This window comes from Rhineura floridana, chromosome 2 (genome assembly GCF_030035675.1).
Source record: "Rhineura floridana isolate rRhiFlo1 chromosome 2, rRhiFlo1.hap2, whole genome shotgun sequence".
Lineage (NCBI taxonomy): Eukaryota > Metazoa > Chordata > Lepidosauria > Squamata > Rhineuridae > Rhineura > Rhineura floridana.
The window spans coordinates 53,926,369-53,947,019 of NC_084481.1; the positions used below are offsets into that span (position 1 = coordinate 53,926,369).

General features: G+C 39.4%; 1 protein-coding gene across 19 annotated transcripts in view; it reads left to right on the top strand.

The window, feature by feature from the left end:
• The window catches only part of BAZ2B (bromodomain adjacent to zinc finger domain 2B), a 309,197-nt gene that overhangs the window by 118,959 nt on the left and 169,587 nt on the right, over window positions 1-20,651 (top strand). The window contains exon 1 of one of the 19 annotated variants that reach the window (XM_061608683.1): window positions 9,958-10,270. The exons of 17 other annotated variants lie outside the window; for them this stretch is intronic. The gene's annotated coding sequence lies outside the window, so the exon portion shown is untranslated. Of the gene's footprint in view, window positions 1-9,957; window positions 10,271-20,651 lie in introns of those variants that run through there. One more of the 19 variants, XM_061608691.1, reaches the window with a different exon arrangement.

Consider the following 20,651-nt stretch of genomic DNA (forward strand, 5'->3'; position numbering starts at 1 on the left):
TGCACTACAGTAGGGCCCTGCTTGTCGGCGCCCCGTTAATATGGTGGCGCCAGCAGGGCAATCAGCTGTAGCGCAGGGAGCTCCAGCCACCTCGCTCCAGCTGACAGCGATCAGTTGGAGTGTGCGAGCTCCCCACGTTCCAGCTGATTGCGTGCTACAGCTGACAGGGATCAACTGTAGCGTGCGATCAGCTGTAGTGCAGGGAGCTCACGCGCTCCAGCTGATCTCTGTCAGCTGGAGCATGGGAAGTTCCCACACTACAGCTGAGTAGGGCCCCACTTTCCGGCGGTTTTTCGGCAGGGGCCTGGAATGGAACCTGCTGTATGAGTGGGGCCCTACTGTATAGTATAACAAAAGCAGGACCCTCCCCAAACATTGTGGTGTGAAAAGTTACCAAATTTCAGCAGGTAACCATAGCAAACAAAGCAGTCTGACCACCTAACCCCCCCACCAATAACATCATGAGCTCAAATCAAGATGAACATTCAATAAAAGGGGCATCTGGAGGGGCCCTTAGGCTTGTGCTAGCCCAGTGGAATTTGTGGGTGAAATCCAGACAGTGACCTTGCACTCACAGAAAGGCTTTTAATCCAGCGGAGGTATCCACTAATAGAAAAGGAGAGGAGGGGATGTTTGCAGATTCCCTTCCCACCCTCAGCCCTCCACACCACCTTTCACCCTCTTTGGAGTCACACAACTCTCTGAAGCTGATTTGGTTAGGTGTTAGATGGTGCAGGAGGGAGGGGGAATTGTCAGAATTAATTTCACCTCTTCTTCTGGTAGCGGGTACCTCTGCTGCATTGAAAGCCCTTCCATGACCACTATGGGAGCAGGCCCAGTGCGAGCAGGTGGCTAAGTTGGGCACTGGCTGTGTTTAGGAAGAGGATGCCAGGAGTCAGTAAAAACATTTTCATTGGTTGCTCTAGATTCCAGGGTCTGAAGACACATGAAGCCACCACTTTGCTGAAGCTAAGTAGGTCCGGGTCTGTTCAGTGTCTGAATGGACCTGGGAACTCTGCCTTGGGTTCCACAATGGAAGAAAGGTGGGACAGAAATGTAAGAAAATAAATAAATAGTAGAGAAAATGAATTGTAGTTGGTAAACAAATATAAGATTTAGATGGATTATAGTTCCAACCAAGCCTATATTTACATTTATCATTGTCATGTTATTGTTGTTGTTTTAAATGAGGAAGTAGCTTAAAGTGTGAAATAGGACCAGTGGATAAAAATTAAGGCAGGGAACATGGAGACATTATAATGCCCAGCAACAGTTTGCCAACCAGTGCTCCTCCATGAATTTTAGTGTTGTTTGTACAGGCTCCTGCACAAGCTGTGTCAGTATGAATTAGGGTTCTACAGCAGCAGTAGTGCTTGATGAGTTACTCCCTTAGTTAGTAGCAATACAGCTATCTCAGAAATTATTGGTGCCATGAATTAGGATTAATTACATCAACAGAAGGATGTGCTGATGATTTTATTAGGTGTGTAGGTTAATTAAATCCAGTTTATGCATTCTAGCATTATATTTCAGAAAATTAAAACATGCATTGTTGTGTATTTGAAATGAATAGCTTCTTAACGATTGGTTGTTTTCACATCTGCAAAAGAATGTTGCTTATCAACAATTTAAGCAAATAATTTTAAAATAACATTTCAGATACACAACTACATGCATAACCAGCAGACCAGCTATAGACTACATGCATTATAGGATCTTTAGGATTATTTTACTAACATTTAATAAGATGGAGATAGTTTTGCCTATCAGTGAATTGCATGTTATAGTTCTTCACTATGTCTATTTGTAATTTTTAGGGAACACAAAAGGCTGAATTAAGTATGTTCTTTTAGTTCTTAGACTTAACGTTTGTACAGCTACACAGTCTAAATAGCAAACAGTTTTGATGAGAAATACTCCCAACAGTTTTCCAGAGAAATAAACCCCCTTTGTCTCCTTAGCACCCATTGATTTTTCCTTCAAGGGTACATTAACAATGCTGATAGAACATACACAGTTAGCATCTACATTTAACAGGAGAAGAGTGTTAAAATAAAAAGCATTCCATCTATAATATTTATGCAATGTTGTACAATAGTGCTATGTTTGAAGCCGTGACGACGGCAAGGACAAAATACTGAAAGGGTAAAAAAAAAAAAAATTCAGAGAAGGAACAAACGATGCAAAAAGAAAATGACACTGAGGTCTTGGTTTAATACATATGTATTCTAGGTTGATGGTTGATTTCATTAGCAAATCTCATTGTTATGCAATGTCTGTTCTTCTGCAGCAAAATGAATATTGTATTCTCACAGGCTGCATGTCTATTTTCCGTTGATGGATAAATGAAAGGATATATATTTACTGCTTTTCACTGTCTTTTATGTATTTTCTAGGGGGGGAAAGCAACACTTTTGAATCAGTATTCCCCCCCTTCTGTCCTTAAAGCCTTTAAGAGCTGTATATTAATGAATATTTTAATACACAGTATCCAGTTCAAATTAACTAGCATTACAGTGGTGATAGTCAGCGTGAATTCAGTTCTTTTTTATGTACTCTGTGTGTGTATGTGCATGGTTATTTAAGCTTGAAGCCTTCTGAAAGGTGTCAGTCTGAGCAAGCAGAGGTTTATTAATCTATATAATGCTAAATATTCAGATATGATCTTTTTCTATCATCTTTTTATAAACCTGATATAGAAATGTAATTTCCTTATATCTTGTAAAATAACAAAAAATAAATGCCTACATTTATAACAACAGATTATGAATCTGAATGCTCTTTCTTGGTCTAGGAATAATGTAAGCAATGAAAATAATGTGTGTGTTTGGGAGGGGGGATTTAAGAAGCATGTGTGAAGTTGTTTACCCAGCCATGTCTTGATTTTGTAATGGGAAAAAACCCAGAAAAATAGGAAGCTGGACTTGAGAAATGGTGTGATGTATTCCTTATAGTCTCTGAATTCCAAATCCAGCTCTTCAGATTTGTGATAGAGATGCAATGTAAAATAAGTGGAGGACTGTCTTGTTACTACTAGACTTACTATTATTATTTTACATTTATATCCTTCCTTTCTCTCATCATGGACCCCCCATCTGAGCAAAGGACCCTCCAAGTCTATTGTTTAGTTGCAAATATTGTATTCTTGCACTTACGGTGATACAGCACAAGTCAATACTTTTTGCCGGCCAACTAAATGTTTTTCAAACTAATTTTCTGTAGTCTGTTTCAAAACTGTGGCTGATCAGCCATGTCTGCTTTTTGGCAGCTGCATTAACATCATATGACAGCTGACACAATGTGAATCACATGCAGTGGTTCACCAGTGAATGCAGTACTACCACAAATGTCATCCTGTCCCAGGAATGTTCTGAGAGTATATAATGCAACCGCTTTGTTGAAGTTAAGTGGGTCTGAATCTGTTCAGTGCCTGGGTGAGATCCTGCCTGGAAGCCTTTCTTCATTGCCTTGTTTAAAAACAAACAAACCATAAGCCACCACCTGGAGTGATTTAAAGTGCCCTGTACATGGTAGCACTAATGTCAAAAGTTGATATTGGGGTAGGGGGTTGTTCATTCTTCTTGAGAGCATGTTAAAATCAAATTTAAATGCTCTAAGCCAGCCTTTCCCAACCAGTGTGCCTCCAGGTGTTGTTGGACCACAACTCCCATCAGCCTCAGCCAGCATTGCCAATGGTCAGGATAAGACGGGAGTTGTGGTCCAACAACATCTGGAGGCACACTGGTTGGGAAAGGCTGCCTAAGCAATGGCTCATAATATCAGAGTACAGAAGCAGAGCAATAATACTAAACACAAACCCAAATTAATAGAAGTTTTCATAGATTACAGTGATAAAAACATAATCATAATAATTCATTATATGATCTTAAAACAATATACTGTGTGAGAATAAAAATACTTTTAGCCTTAAAATAGAATACCTTCTGTGCACCAAAAGTTCTTTCAGATTAATGTTTTTCCAATTGTTGCTTCAAACAGCACAAAGTGTGCCACTCTATTGACAATAAATTACAATAAATAGCTAAGAAACAGATAACTATTTAAAGAACATCAGCTACAGGTAAGCAACCTGTTTTTCTATGTCCTTTATATTACAGGTATATTTTTTTGTTTGTAAGGACTATAGGCTGGTGTCAAGGGTCAGTCTAAACATCCACTGCCAAGGTCCACAGCCTGGCCAAGGCTGACCTGAGATGCTGGACCAGCAGTAAAATAAACAGACTATAATGGAGTTGTGCTATATTGCCTCCTATAGACGTCCTCCCATTGAGAAATGGGAGATTACTCCCAAGTTATTGTCCATGTTCTGGTGGAATGAATGCTGGATGGAGCAGAGCAAGGACTCTTATGCTTTCTTTAGCCTGTCGGTTCCTTGGAGTGTGCAGAGTCATATTATTTATTACATTTGTTAGTTGCTCTATACAAAAAAACTAAAGTAAATTGATAAGATAAAATACAAATAAAAGCAATTAAAAACCAGAAAAATTTAAAACAATGTACAGTACAAAATACCTAAAATGTTCATACAATAACACAGTAAAGACAATTCCTACTGTATCCCACTTAAATCTGAGCACTGTTGTAGAGGCCAGCTTAGTTACCAAATTCCCCTGCCATTGATCTCTGTTTCCATCAGGAAATGGGTGATGGACTCAATGTGACAGAAGCCTCTAGAGCTGCCTTCCCCAGCATGGTGCTCCCTAGATGTTGCTGGATTCCCAACACCCATCAGCCCCAGCCATCATAGCTAGTGATCGGGGAGTTGGTGAAGACTGCTCTGAAATGATCATGTGTATCTCAGTTTGAAAGATACCTACAGGGAATGGAGCAGCAACTTCTTCATACTCCAAGAAGCCCGACAGAGGCACTTTTTCACAGCCTTCAGGCATCCCCGTGTATGCCATTGATTGCTCCTATCTTCTACAGCTGGAAAGTCTGTTTTTTATGGATTGGAAGAGCTCTAACAGATAGGGATCAGGGAGGGATGGCAGAGGAGAAGCAGAGGGCATATGACTTTAGATTGGATTGGAAAATAAGCCAAGCTTTTTCATTTAAAAAATAATAATTTGGCTCATTTCTGTGCCGGTCCGATGTGAGCGGGGGGAGTGGCTAGCATGTCTTTCACTAATAATAACTAAATTGCACAAATGCAAAATCTGTCAGTATCTCTTTGAGCTTGGATTCTTAAGCTGTTATACATAAGCATCTAGTGCCAATGCCAGTATATTTTGTTGGGCTTGCATGAACCTGATGGCGTATGATGCCTGTATGTGATCCATTGTGGCCAAAGATGGTGCATATGCATAGATTGTACCAAAGCATCCTGAGTTAGTTGTGATTATTCAGCATCATAGGTCACCACACAATGCTAGCACAAGGACTGGTGCAGCAGTTCTTGTGCCTAACCAAAGTATTTGATAGCATAGTGACTGAAGGGGTCATCTAGAATATGGATCCAGATTGTGGCAAGTGCAGCCAATGAGTTTAGTGTGAATGTGCTCTAAACCATCTCACTACAGAGGTACATTTCTTTTTGGAATCAGCACCTCCATAGAAACTGGTTTTTCAGGGTTTTTTCCCTAGACACAAGTTAGCTGTTTATCAACAAATGTTGAGCATTCCCTTCCCACCCACAGGCTACCTCCCAAGTGCATTCCCCATATCCACTTACACCTTCTTGTTTCATTCCTTCTTCCTTCACTTCTTCCAGTTTGCAGGCACTATTTTCAAATGCTTTTGTTTTATTTTAGCATTTATTTTGGCCAGTTTATCGACCTGCACTTTCATTGCAGTTTTTACAATGTAATGATTGTATATTTAAAAGCTCACACAATTTGTTCCAGTATCCTCATAATATTTCAAAAGAGTGTGTGTGGTGTGCATGGAGTAATATGGATACATTCTGAGATCCTGGATCATACTACATACCTCTTTCTATGGAAGTTGTGTATGGCCATGAAAAAAGTCAGAAAAATAAGATGAAAAAAATTAAGTACATTATTATACATTGCTTCATATGAATAAATCTACTTGTGTATGTTTTGCTAGCTCAAAAACTCATTTTGTTGAAGTATTTGTGCAGGACAGGATTGGTTTATTGAGGTGATATCTATATCAAGCTCAGATTATACCCCACTGAAATAAATGGGTTTAAGTGCACTATTTCAATGGGCCTACTCTACACATGACTACCAGGCCAAGTTCAAGGTTCTGGTTTTGGTGTACAAAGCCCTATGCATTTTGGGACCAGGATGCCTGAAAGATCTATCCCTTATATACCCAGTCAGTCACTACACTCTGCAGGTGAGGGCCTCCTATAGATTCCATCTTGATCAGGAGATCTGTTCTGCACAACATAGGAAGCAGACCTTTAGTAATGTGGCACTGGCACTCTGGAATTCCCTCCCCATAATATTAGACAGGCACCATCTCTGTTATCTTTTCGGCGTCTACTGAAGACCTTCCTCTTTCAACAATCCTTTTATGTAGAGACCTTATTCCAGTCTGCATCTGTGTTGGAATTGCTTTTTAAGATGGTTTTAAAGCTTTTTTTTTTTTAAAATACGTTTTTAGGATGTTTTGTTTTAATATTTTTAAAGGTGTTTTTTTAACATGTTATTAAAGATGCTTTGTTTTAATATGTTTCAAAGTGTTTTGTTTAAAATATGTTTTAGAGTGCTTTTAGTATTTTTGTTTGCTGCGCTGGGTGCCTTCTGGGAGGAAGTATGGGATGTAAATTTAATAAATAAATAATAAATAAAATTGGATATCAACTGTGGTATTTTGGTTTATTGCTTCTATGCAAACTGTTAAGGGGAAGAATACTGGAAAGATATACAGAGGTATGTAAAGATAGGCAAATTACAGATTAAATGTACTGATCAACATTCATTGTACAAGAACTCAAAAGAAAGAACTGCCAACCTAAAGTCTTAAAAGACAAGAACAGCTAGAGACATATCTCATAGAGATATTCAGGGACTCATTGTGAATCAGTTCCTTAATCAAACATGCTTCAGAGTATAGTACATCTCTTAAAAATAATAAAAATAAGACAATTTGCACAGAATAAAAAATATCTAAAATTACAATCTAAAAGCAAAGACATAGCAGACGGGTTGCCAACGTGGTGACTGTCAGCACATATGCATCCAACACAGGATTTCACTGGTGCTCACATGACCCCCTCTTCTGCTCCTCTCTCTGCTGAAATTATGTTTAAAAGAAGCATCGTGCTGGAGCCAGTAGATTAGCTTGTGGTGTGTGGTTGGTTGCTGTTTGTATGTGTGGTTCCTACAACACTTTCTTCAGTTTGTAAATGTGCCCACAAGCCCAAAAAGTCTGGTGACACCTGGCACAGCAAAACAAACCCAATACCAGCAGAGCTGGATTCCAGAGCCAAAGTATATCCCCAAAGCTTGGGCAAAAAAATAAAAAATCCATTACTGACATATAAAAATGGAAAACTGGAGTTGAGGGGTGGAGTAGCCACACATCTCCAGAGAGGGAGTTCCACAATAGGGGAGCTGCCACCAAGAAAACATTGACTCGTTCCATCAGCACAAGGATTTAGGATTGCGCAATGGACTGCTGTAACCTGCCCTGGGACCTGCTGGTAAAGGGCGGGGCAATAAATATACCAACAACAACAGCTCCCTCCCCATGTCCCCCAACCCTCCGGAGCAGATTTGGGGAGATTGTGGGTCATGCACAGGGAGGGGAGGAAGTTCCATTCCCAAACTTAAATCCTTGCACTGATGGAATGAATTAGTGTACCATTGGATACAAACCTTTGACATAGATGCACGTCTGTCACATTTTTACATGCTAACCCTAATTCTTTCACATACTCAGTTCTGTTAGCACAGTCAAAGTGTGATTAGGAGAATTTCATTTGATTCACCTTTCTAAGTGAACCAATGACACCTTCTGGGCTAATACATGAACTGGAATGAATTATACTTCAGATTTCACACATAATTTTGTGATAATGGTTCTTAGCAGAAAAAAGTACCAAAATGTGCTAATTGTTTTAAGGAAATATATATTTTGAACTGAATCATATTGTTAACATATATATCTAAATACATAATTAGTGATAAAATACTTTTTTAAATAGTTTTTTTTTTGTAAGGATATAAGAAAATGTTCTGAGATTAATGTGAAAATGGAACAGGACAGATGTATGAATGATCACTTGACTGGAGATGGACTGATCCCTCCATGTTTGATTGTGACACATCTGTGCACAGGACTAATGTGTTCTACTGAGTTTGCTTCTATTTCCACGGTGAAAAGTTTTTACGTAATGAGTGCTCTCTGTGATGCTTCATGGTCAAATCCTTTGCAGAATTATTCACCTCCTATAAACGTTTTAATACAAGGAGCAATAAAGAGGTCCTTCCTTCTCACAAGAACTCCAGCCTTTCCCTAGAAGCCACCCTTCATCCTCTTTTTTCCTGTAGGAGATTTGACTATATATTGGGCTAGCAAAGCAAATTGGAATTATATCCCTCACTGTTAACAGGGTTCATTCTGATTAGTTTCCACAGGCTGATTCAATGATAGGTTACTTTGGAGAGAGCAAGCATTGCTTGTCATAAGGCAGAATTTCATGTTAGACTCTACATGGGAATGCCACTGAAATCCCATTGGTCTCCTGCTGTAATGTGTAAGAATACTTACAGGGTTGTGATGCCATTATGATTTACATTGGCCTGGCTTCACCATAATCAGTGTTGGTGGAGATTGTACAGCATGATGATATTGCACATGCAAGTTGCCTCTTGTTAAGCCCCATGACTGTTGTATGGTATAGCCCTTTCCATAGAGTAGTCCTGTGCCCAGTGCTGTTAAAGGTTATACTGAAGTTGATACTAGACTATTGTCTTCAGTGCTGATTAAATATATTTCAATGAATCTAGTGCAGAAAACACTTATTGTTCTTCCTGTTCCCTTGGGAAATCTGACAACATTTTCATCCACTATACTTTTTAGCACAATAGTAGACTCAATTAAGCAAGCCAGGAACTTCTATTTAAAATGTTAGTGAGAATTTTGATTGGGTCCAGTCTGCCAGTCAGTTTTATCTTTGGCTCTTTGACTGCATAATCCTGCAGGTGATTGGTTTATTGAAATCTTCTGTCAGTTGGGCAGACACCTCTGAAATGGGCAGCTTTTTATATTTGCTTTTTGCCTGTGGCGCACTGCATTTGGGAGAGTGCATCATGATGTGATGCTGTGGTGTAATGGGGGTGAGTACTCTACCCTGGCACAGAAGACAGAACAAATGGAAGCACTTCAGATTAGTGGCTTATATTTTTTCTATTTATTTTCATTTTCAAACCATTTTAAACCACACTTCAAGAAGTTTCTCTCATTTATAAGTTTCTGTCATCTTATAGAAACTTGTAGATATGTTTCTGCAGAAAGAGACAAGTCTGTCATTTACACTCTTTTATATGGCATTTATAGTTATACAGTAGCTTTCCCAAGAAAGAATTTGTATGTGTTTTTATCTTAAGCTTGATGCAGCTTCCTTGTTCTCCAAGAAGTTTGCCAGGAGTTTCTTTTTGTTTCTGGAAAACATTTTAGGCTTTATTTAAATTTCAGAAGCCTTTATTACCGTAGCAAAGGAGAAAAATGTAATCATTTCCAATTATTCCTTTTTCAAAAGTGGAAAAATCTTTTTCTTGTAGAGTGTTTTTTTTAGAAAATTGTTTTCATTAGGGTGTTGCCACAGTTCAGGCAGAACAATTTCTGCCTTTTATTTTGCAAGTCACATACTTCACCTGGGCTGGTTTTGGTCACATGAGCATGGATGTTTACTGGTGATCTAAGTGCTCCACCTGCCTTTCAGTTTGTTTACCAGGAAATCAAGATGTGTAAACTGCAGGAAGTACTATTTGACCCTCTCCGGCAGTATCTCATTACAATAATTGCTAATCTCTGAATAAGACAGCCATGTTTTTGAGTAACACAGGGAAAGAGAGGTTGTGTTAGAGAGATTTTTAGGTGTTTCCACAAATAGACTGCTGTAAATGCTTGCTTCGGATTATGCTTCCTTAATAGCTTTTGATAATAGACATCTGCTGACCTCTGGGGTCAGTAAAGCTGGGATACAATAGTATGTGTTCTTTCATTCCTCTTAACTGAAAAAGAGAAATCTTACGGCTTGTTGTTTTGGAGTGCTGTCACTGTTCTGTATCGAAAGGATAATGGCTACTTCCTGATTAAACCACTATCCACAGTAAGCTGTTCATATTACATCTCTATTCACCTGTGAAGGGAAGAGTGCTCAGTGTTTCTATTTAAAAAATTAACCAGGGAATTATCTGTTTAAAATGTCTATGGAATGTGGGTTTAACAGTAGTAGCTTTTCCCTGTTTGTTTTCTTCTTAAAGTAAGGAAATTCTTTAGTCTCTACAATACTTAAGAGCTGAAAAAATATTTTAATATGTTTTATTAAAATAAATGTCTGAATTTGCCTATATGCTGTAATGTTTAAAATCCATCTGTCTGTCTTTACATCTTGTGTATTAATGATACTTGCTTTTTAGGTATAAATTCTTGTGAAAAAAGAAAGAAATACCATATCTTGTTAGAGAGTGGATGGAAAATATTTTCCATGTTGTTTGAGCTGAGGAAACACGATATTTTTAGGTGGTTATGCTATTATCTATAAAATGATTTTAATGCATCCTACAATTCTGGAGTAAAGCTCGATCCATTTTTTAGATTAGGTTTTATTTTGCATATAGGTTGTTGTTATACTGATTTTCATGTAGTTTTACACTGTACTGTGCAAGTACAGATTTAGAAAACTAGAGTGGAAGGTACAAACTTAAATTTCCTCACTTGTATGTCATACTATCTTTGGTTCTCCAAATATAGGGTGCAATCCAGCCAAAAATTAAGCTGTTTTGTCCTACTGATTTCAGTAAGGGATAATTGAAACATGGTATTCTCTTACTAACACTTAAATGTGCTTAATTTTGATTCGGTTGTATCCATAATTCACATAATTCTATAACAGCTTTGTATAGCAAAAAAAACCTAGCAAAGTCTTGGAAAATGAGGGTCAAAGGTCAGTTGATAGGTACCACTTCAAAGCCAAACTGAGGTTCATAGCAGAAATATTATATAGTGCTATATGGAAAATATTTACCATTGAAGGTGCCATGCATAGACCAAATTAAAATGGATAACTTTTTAAAAACATATGTGAAGAGCCCTACGATTTATGGTCCCAGGGGCCATAGGATACAGTAGTTCTCCCTGCACAAAGGGGGAGAGAAAGGTCTGCTCTCAGAAAGGAAGACCCAACCTTACAGGCTGCAGAAACCTCTATGGCTCTAGCTGCACCAGAAGATGAGAATGTGTGCAGGGGGTGAACTGGAGGAATGCTGGGATCCAAAGGTTCCATAGCTTTCCCAGTGCTCTCACATGTCCCCAAAACAGGAAAGAATTTGTTCACAATTGGGGGGGGGGATTAGGTAAAGCAGAACCCCCCTCAGAAGTGACAAAGGTGTATAAGAGCAATGTACCATCCTTACTTCTACCCTGCTAGTGAAAATCTGGCAGGGTAATGGTTCTGGCCTCCTTTGGTTTTTGCCCCTTCAGGATTGCAGCCTGATACTGTAATGCTCTCCACAGATATTCAATGGGGAATAAGGCCCATTCAGTTTAGCAGAATAAACTTCTCCGTTGGGTGAGGAACCTCTGGCCTCTTGGCCAATCATGATCCTTCAGGGGATCCCTTTTACCCCCCCCAAGACCATTCCCCTTAAACCATGCCCACTCTTCATCATCTTACATCCCTAGTGATGTCAGCTGATGGGTGGAAGGACAGTTTAATCCTGCATTGGTTGCCCTATCCTGTTCCCAGCAGGGAGCAAGATCACCTAGGCAAGGCAGCAGGATTTCATTCCCCCTCATCAGCTGAGCGGAAATTAAAGCCCTGTGCAAAAGCATCTTTTGAAGTAACTTGCACACATGAGCTTCTTCAAAGAGGCTTCTGCAAAGGCTTTAAGACATCTCTTGCACTTTCTGAGGAGCTAAAAAAGTTCCCCAACCCTGCTTTAAGATTGCGGTTCAGGTAATAGGTATAGGACTCAGGGTATGTCTGAAAGCACATGAGGCCACCACCTAACTGAAGCTAAGCAGGTCTGGGTCTGGTCAGCGCCTGCATGGGAGACCACCTGGGAACCAGATGTATGCTGCCTTGTGTTTCTGAATGAAAGAAAGGCAGGATATAACTATAAGAAAATAATTAATAAATAAAATAATAAGTTGTCTTAGATTGCCAAATCAGGTGGAAACTCTTTCTGCAAGTAAGTGACGGTATCAGAATAAGGGCACACTGAAAATACTTGGTTTGATTATTGGATTGAAAGCAGTGGTTGAATGTCTAATCTCAAAGAGCTGCTAAGTCGAGCTGTTGCCAAAGTTAATAATTATTTGGCTTGGGCTATGAATTTGTCCAGCTTAGAATGTAAAGTGAGAGATTCTGCGTATGTGCTGTTGGTGCTCTGGCGACTAGGATGCTTTCTAGGCATACATGCAAAAGTTACCTTAACCTTGAGAAAACTTCAGTTGATTGTGGTGAACCAGACCAATCAACCAACATACGTTTGTGTGTGGATATCTTCTTTCTGTTTGTTCAGTTGTTTTACATAGGTTCCAGATCTCAGACCCTCTTGCTCTCAGGTGTGTTTGCCAAAAGCAGGTTGTTGAGAGTTGAATTTCAAAGCAAGCCTCAGCCATGGCTGCTGCTGGATTCCACAGTTCTTAGGAAGCGATGCAATAATTCATGTGCATGAGGCACCACCATCAACATGTGTGTGCCAACATTATGAACTGGGAGAGATACGCCCCCCCCCATAATTTCACCAGGAGAGTTTGCCAATGTTAAGCGGATTCTGAATTCATCCGAATGGACTTTGCCCATCGCTAGTGCAAAAAACCACAAAAATCGGGTTGGATCCTTAAATTCATGGAAGAGGTCCTTTTGTGAATGCAAGGGTTTTTGATACTGCGAAGCCTCCTCCCACTAACAGAAGTGAGGGAGGGCTATTTACTCCAATCCCCTCTCTTACATGCAGTCCTACACAGCACCTCCCACACTATTCAGGAGAATTCTCCAACCCTCTGGAGCAAATTATTATTAGGGTGCAGGGAGATGCAGAGGAAGGGAGAATTGGGGAAAATCACTTCAAACTTCCATTAGAAGTGCTGTTAGGGCCTTGTTCTGTGAAACTAAAGACACCCAGCACATTTTATGGTCATTCTGATACTACTACTGTCAATATTAATTACTAACCAGTCTATTAAAATCCTAAACAAAGATACGAAAACAGTGTAGTATTGCCTACGAATTCAAAGTCCAGGATAACAACCATTATTCTATGGAAATTAGACTCATGATTAGTATTCCTTTTTTCTTCTCTGCTGAGAATTTGCTCACATGTTTTGTCCACTTCCATAATGAACTTTTTCCTATCAAAACTTTAGGAAAATCAAAAAGATACTGGAATAGTTTTCAAGAACCAATCACTATGGGTTAGTTTGAATGCTGCCTGCCTGCTTGCCAGTGGAATGGCCTCCTGCTGAGTCAGTGAAACTTCCCCTTCCTCTCCTCCCCCATGCACCCCCCTGTGCATCCCCCAAATCTGGTCTGAAGGATTGGGGAAGCCCCCAAAGCAGATTTAGGGAGGTATAGGAGGCAGAGAAGAAGAGGAATTTCCTCTGGGTGGGTACCAATGGTTTTCAAGTTGTTTGTTGTCTGCAATTTTGAAGGGTTTTAATAAAGAGTTAAGAGCACTGCAAAAATCTACATAGGAGAACAATTTGATCTTTGGTAAAGTATATGATTGTTGTTTGTGTTAGATGGCTTCTAATAAGGAATATTTGAAGTGCATCAGGAGTGGGCAACCAGAGGCCCTCCAGATGTTGTTGGACTACAGCTCCGTCATTCCTGACCATTGCTTGTGAAGTTTATGGCTGATGGTAGTTGGAGTCCAGCAACATCTGGAGGGCTACAGATTACTCATCCCTGAAACAGATAGTCTAGGACAGCCTTTCCCAACCAGTGTGCCTCCAGATGTTGTTGGACCACAACTCCCATCAGCCTCAGCCAGCATTGCCAATGGTCAGGAAAGATGGGAATTGTGGTCCAACAACATCTGGTGGCCCACTAGTTGGGAAAGGCTGGTCTAGGACAACCATTCTCATAGTATGAATGGAGGCAGATACCAAAATATACTTTAGCTGCTCCTTCACTCCCTTCCACAATACCTTTAATGGGTCAAGAACTCAGAGTTCAGCCCCTTGTATTGATTACCAGGAGTGGGGATCAACAGAGAATATATAAACTTCAAAGTTTTTTGTTAGTTTAAAATGGGTTAAAATGATGTCATATCCTTTTTCCATTGAACTGTTTCCTCCTAAGGTGGGGAAAAGGTTGAATTCTGCTACAGAAACATTTTATGTGTTTATCTTAAATTGTAGAGGCATGTAGAGGTTTGGGCAGCTATTTTGTGGATGCAGCATGGCATACTATGAGATAGACTTTCGTTGTTTTTTAAAATCACCCACTGGATCAGGACCAACTAGTAGGTCATGGCAAACTGGGGACCTACCAGGCTCCTTTTAAGTCAATGTCCCAGAAAAAGTTAGTTTGATGTGTAATTTCCAAGGGCTAGGACAAATAGCTCTTGATCAGAAGCAGGATTCCATATAGATGGATCCTCTTAACAGTTTCACTGACTAGGAAAGATAAAAAGGTTTATTGTATAGAGTCTGTACAATATGGAAGAAGGAAGAATATTCACTGGAATTCATACTAATTCCCATCAAGATGAACTGGACTACTAGAGGATAGAAAAATAAAATTCAGGAGGTTAGAATGGCTAATAGATGAAATGGTTTAATTAATTTAATATGTACCTCTATATAATAAAATAGAATAAACATTTCTTCTGGAAAGGATGGAATGATCTTTACTGTTAAATCAGTCTGAATTGCTGCCACCCAGAATATTTTCAGCTAAGAACACCATATTCAACGTATTCATTTTAGACCATGAATTTGGATAGTATTTAATGTGTAACTCCAAAAGCCCTCTCTACCTAACAGTGTAAATCCAAGGTGTATAAACATGTGATATGTTTATATAACCAACATATGTAGGGGAAGTGGGATGAAATCCACTTTCCCTATCAAAAAGCAAGATTCCTGGTCACATACAGTTTGTAGACATGTATTTTTTCCCCATAAATTATACTGCATATGACTAGGGAGAGCAGAGCCCATGGGTGTTTTCCCCCTTCCCAGTCAATGCACATTGACTGTATGTATACACAACATATGTATAGTCCTCAGGGCCAGCCCTACGTTAAATAATGATTTGAGTGAGAAGTGCCTTGAGTGCCCCCACCCATGGTAAGATTTGCAGGGTTTATGGGGCCTGGAGCAGGTGTGATGTTGTGGGGCCTGCCACTGCCCCCTACAAAAACCCATGCATGTGTGTATGAAGCTGGGGATGGCACATGCAGTAATTATTGCATGCACAGACTACATGTTAGAATTCTTTCCTACAGTTCCTCCTTGCCCTGGGATCAAGCAGAATGATAGATATGCTTAATTTTTTCTGACATGGGGATAAGGGAATAGTGATTGGGTTGTGCTTCTCCTCCAAATTCCAAACCTCTTCTGGCAGAGCTTCTTTCTGCTTGTTGGGGCTCAGTCTCACAGGTCTTCTGGTTGTGGCCTGCTGCTGGCCTTCTCCACTACTCACTCAGGATTCCTCCCTTAAGGATTGGCTTCACACCACTCTTACAGCTTTCTCTGTGGTAACTGCCACAGAAAATTACTCTCCATTGTTCTCTTGCTTTTTGCCACCGTAACTCACTGCAGACAGTAAATTCAAAAGACACCTCTTCTTTAACAGAGTGATTCTGGCTATATATTTGGCTGAGGCACATTGATGGGCCTTTATAGCCTGTACCAGCAAGCAAATATGTATGCACTCCTTCCTGGTTTTGCACCTTTGAGTTCCTTGAACATGTTAATTACAGGGTTTTTTAACATTTGGATTTTATTCTGGCCTGGCATGAGTAACCACTGCAGTTTATAATAACATGGGATTAATTTAACTATTGAAAGATGAAAAGTTGACTGTGCTTATTATAACAACATCAATATTTTGCCTGAAAAAACACATACAAAACACCAAGCGACTCATTCACGCCTAGGTTAGCTGAAGCAATTTTAAAGCTACTTGAGACTACTGCAACTCTCTGTTTTGAATGCAGGAAACTAAACTTGTAGAAGAAGGAAAAAGATGTTAGCACATCATTGTTTGTTGGGACATTTCACAATTTAAATTACAGTTGAACAGATATAGACCACAGTCGTTCAGTCTGCTGACTCTGGAGATGTTCCAGTGAAGTTCCAGTGGCTACTTCAGAGTAAGTGGTTTTGAGACTAAAGCCCAGCAGTGTGTTTACTTATTCATTGTGCTTTAATTTAAAACAGCATTGTTTGATGAGAATACACTATTCTGCCCTGCAAAATATTTGTATGCAGTTTGTAGTACTCTTAAGAGTTTGAAAACTGGCTCTGAGTTTAATTCAAGCTGATGTGTGAAAATACCTATTCTTATGTTGCTCTACTAGCAACCAAAGCATTCCAAGCCAAAGGTAATAATTCTTACTGGCACAGATATAGATCCATGGTTATTTCTTATGGACTGGGCATAGATTAAGTTGCAAGCATCAGTAGGAAATTTGTAAGCTTGCAATCCTATATACCTGGCATGAGTCCCATACAACTCACTGGGGCTTAATTCTGAGTAGACATGCATAAGATTACATGGCATCCTGCTGTCTCTAGTTGCTGTACCCTGCTTTAAAGTTAAGGTGTTGGGAAGCCATGAGTGTTTGGAGTCTAAACTGGCCTATGGTGTGTTCAGGGACAAACAATAGGCCAGATAGACCAGGTGTTTGCTGAAAAGCAGCAGTGGCAGAGACAGGTGAAAGCGAAATCTGTGGTTAGTTGTCAGTGCAAGGGTAGAAGGCCTTGTAGAAGCAGCTGCAAATTCATTTTCCTTTGTAAATGTGCTCTGGATGCTCTGCAAAAGAAAATAAAAGATGTTATCTTCTCTACTGAGTCAGCAAGTTTTAGTTACAGATAGCCTGTCTAAACTCATTAACCTAAAAAAGCGATGTGGTTTTTTTCAATTCTGTAAGCTTTGTTTCGCTAATACTGGAATACCAGGTGTTTGCTAAAGAGTGGTACTAGCAGAGAGCAGGTAAAAGTCAAACCTGTCAGTGGATTTAGTGGCAAGATTTGGGGATATAATTGTATAAACGTGTGAAGCTACTGGGCTTTAAGCACAATTTCATATCACTAGTTCAAAGTCTGTCCAAGATTTAGACGTACATGCTTGCCCTACATGATGTATAAACTCTATTTTTATTTTAACCAAGAAGGGAAGTGACTTCTCCCCCATCTTGTCTAACATAGCCAGCTTTGGAACTATTCTTTGTCATTTGTTCCCCTCCAATTGCCAACAGTTGTCTGACACTGCAGTTAGAGTAAGCTTATTTTGTCTGCTGGTGTTCGCACGTAGAAAGTTTGTGGTGGTTTCTCCTACTGAAATGTTGTTTACAAATGTGTATGCAAAACATGCATTGTTACTTATTTAAAACTTCTGGCCCATGATAACAGTGAACTGTTTATGCATTGTTAACATGAAAACCCCATGAATATATCAAAAAAGATTCATAGGGTCACCATAAGTCGGAATCGACTTGAAGGCATATAACAACAACAAAGATGCATACTGTTTCAGAATTTACATCTTTTACCCATAAAACGTCTTTCAGGAATGTTTTTTGTGAGTCCTGCTGCCATAGACTACTCCATTGCTTATAACAGGTCAGTTGGCTATAGTTTGCTGGATGGTTGTCCAAGGTTGGATGCCGAAAAACACCTTGGTTAAGTGATCTTGTATTTTTACTCTATATTATGCATAGAAAAAGTATTTCTGTTGAATTTATGCATAATAACAATAACAACAACAATAATAGGCGGCACAATCCAGCCTTTCCCATGACAGTATGGACCACCAGGCACATTGTATTTGTGGGGTTGCCTCTTCCCTAATCCCTGACCCAGGCCTGTACCTAGTCTCTGGGCAGTATTCGACTAAATAATAGCGTGAGCAGAATGACTTCTGCTTGCACAGTGGGACTTCCTCCCTTTCCTCCCCTTGCATGTGCCTTGCAACATACCCAAAATCTGCTCCATAGGGTTGGTAGAACCCCATAACAGATTTAGGGGCTCATGGAGGGAGGAGAGGGGAGAATCCTTGCACTGACAGAACATTTGCCTTAGTGCTATGTTGAATACAACCCTCTGTCTGCATTTTTCAGATTCTTATTATTATTATTAAAAATATTTATAAGCCGCTCTATTTTCACTGAAACTCAGAGCGACAAACATAATAAAACATATAGATAAAAGCACAAATACAACAATAAAATTACAATCTCTATATTTAGAGGTCACAGTTAGCCCAATCCAATACTTAGAAACTCTAATTATTCATTTAAATTAAATGCAACCCGGAATAAAAACGTTTTAACCAGGCGGCAAAATGACAAAAGCGAAGAGGCAGAACGTATGTCCACAGGTAATGAGTTCCAGAGTCTAGGAGCAACAGCTGAGAATGCTCTATCTCTAGTCCCTGAAAGATGAACTAGTGAAACTGGCGGAATTGTAAGAAGAAAATCATTAGCGGATCTCAAGGGACGGGTTTTTTTTTTTCGTAAACAGACAATCGATCGGACAGATAGACAGGGCCCAAGCCGTGACCCTTTCTTGACCCTTTCTTGATTTCCTCCTGGTTTGCCTCAAGATGCTGCCTTTTTCCTCTTCTTGAATCTCCAGCACTCTTTCTGGAGCCCCCACAACACTGGCTCCCAAAGGGCCTAAAATCTATTATTAGCCTTTATTGCCCGCCCTTCACCCAGAGGTCCCAGGGTGGGTTATAACAGCCTTAAAATACAGGGTTAAAAATAAATGAAATCAACCAGCCACTATCGTCATTGTCGTCGTCGTCATCATCATTTATTATTATTGTTGTTGTTGTTGTTATTATTATTATTATTATTATTATTATTATTATTATTATTATTATTATTATTATTATTATTAAGGTTTGTTAGTTGCTTGTTACCCAAAGGTCTCCACATGACTTACAACACTGTTAAAAATGCAAATAACTATATTATACAATAAAAACAAAACATTAAAACAAAAACAACAACAACCTCTATAACAGCCACAGGAAGCTTTGGTAGCACACTAATAACAAACAATATCATCTTAGTCTATCAAAAGCCTGGGAAAAAAGATATGTCTTTACCTGGCGCCTAAAAGATGTTAATGAAGGTGCCAGGCAGACCTCACTAGGGAGCGCATTCCACAGATAGGGAGCCACAACCGAGAAGGCCCTCTCATTTGTCATCACCTTCCAAGCCTTCCTCAGAGGGAGGACTTGGAGAAAGGCCTCATGCAGCTATTCTGTGGTTTCTGAAAAAGGTGCCAAGTGCTTTATGTGTCAGTGGCGTCCAGCCAATGTTCTGTTACATCTGATCATGGCTACAAATTATCATATCTGATATCGTATCATTCTTCTGTTAAGTCTTGTGAATCGGCTGTTGCCCTTCAGTATGGTGATGAAAATATTATTGTAGAACTCTGTGTGCAAGCCTGGATTGTGGCAATACATTGTGGATATACATGAAACAGACTCCTATAATGGAAGTAAAATGAAATATTTATGTAGAAATCATGTGATCATTTGAAAGTATAGAGATAACAAAAATGTCTGTACATGCACTCCCTAAAAACCTTAATCATAATAATACGCAGATTTTGTATCACTACTTACTCAGGTGCATTAACTTTTCATCAGGTGCCATTTTCCACACATTAAACCTGACTTAAATAAGTAAGCATTTTGTGTGTTCCCACTTCTGACTTTTTTGTCAGATAAATTTTTTACAATATTATTGCAAGAACATGTTATTTTTGTAGTATGTGCACTGTGGAAATGTGCTGGAGAGCCTAGATTCATATATTATAGCTGAGGAGAATAACTTGCGGACGTCCACGTGTTGCTGGACTACAGTTCCCATCATCTGTGACCACTGGCCATCCTAGCTGGGACTGATGGGAGTTGGAGTCCAACAAGGGCCATAGATTCCCCATCCCTGTATATTACAGGATAAAACATGGAGACACTAAATCTTTAACTTGAACCAACTTCTGTTGTAGCATCCAGACTGACCCTAAGTGTCAACAGTTGCTTACAAATGAAATATATATACAAAGCTTTGTATGTTAGTCTACAGGCAACATACTCATTTAGCAAAGACCCTGAATTGGAAATCCTATATTTTTAGTAGACTGCCATTAAAATAAGGGCCACGGTCATGCTCTCTGAATTTTAAATTGTATAATTTTTAATTTGGTTTGGCAATTTTATCTGCTTAGCTGTGTTTACATGTTTGTACTATGTACACAAAATATACAGCTGGTGGCTAATGCAAATAAATACC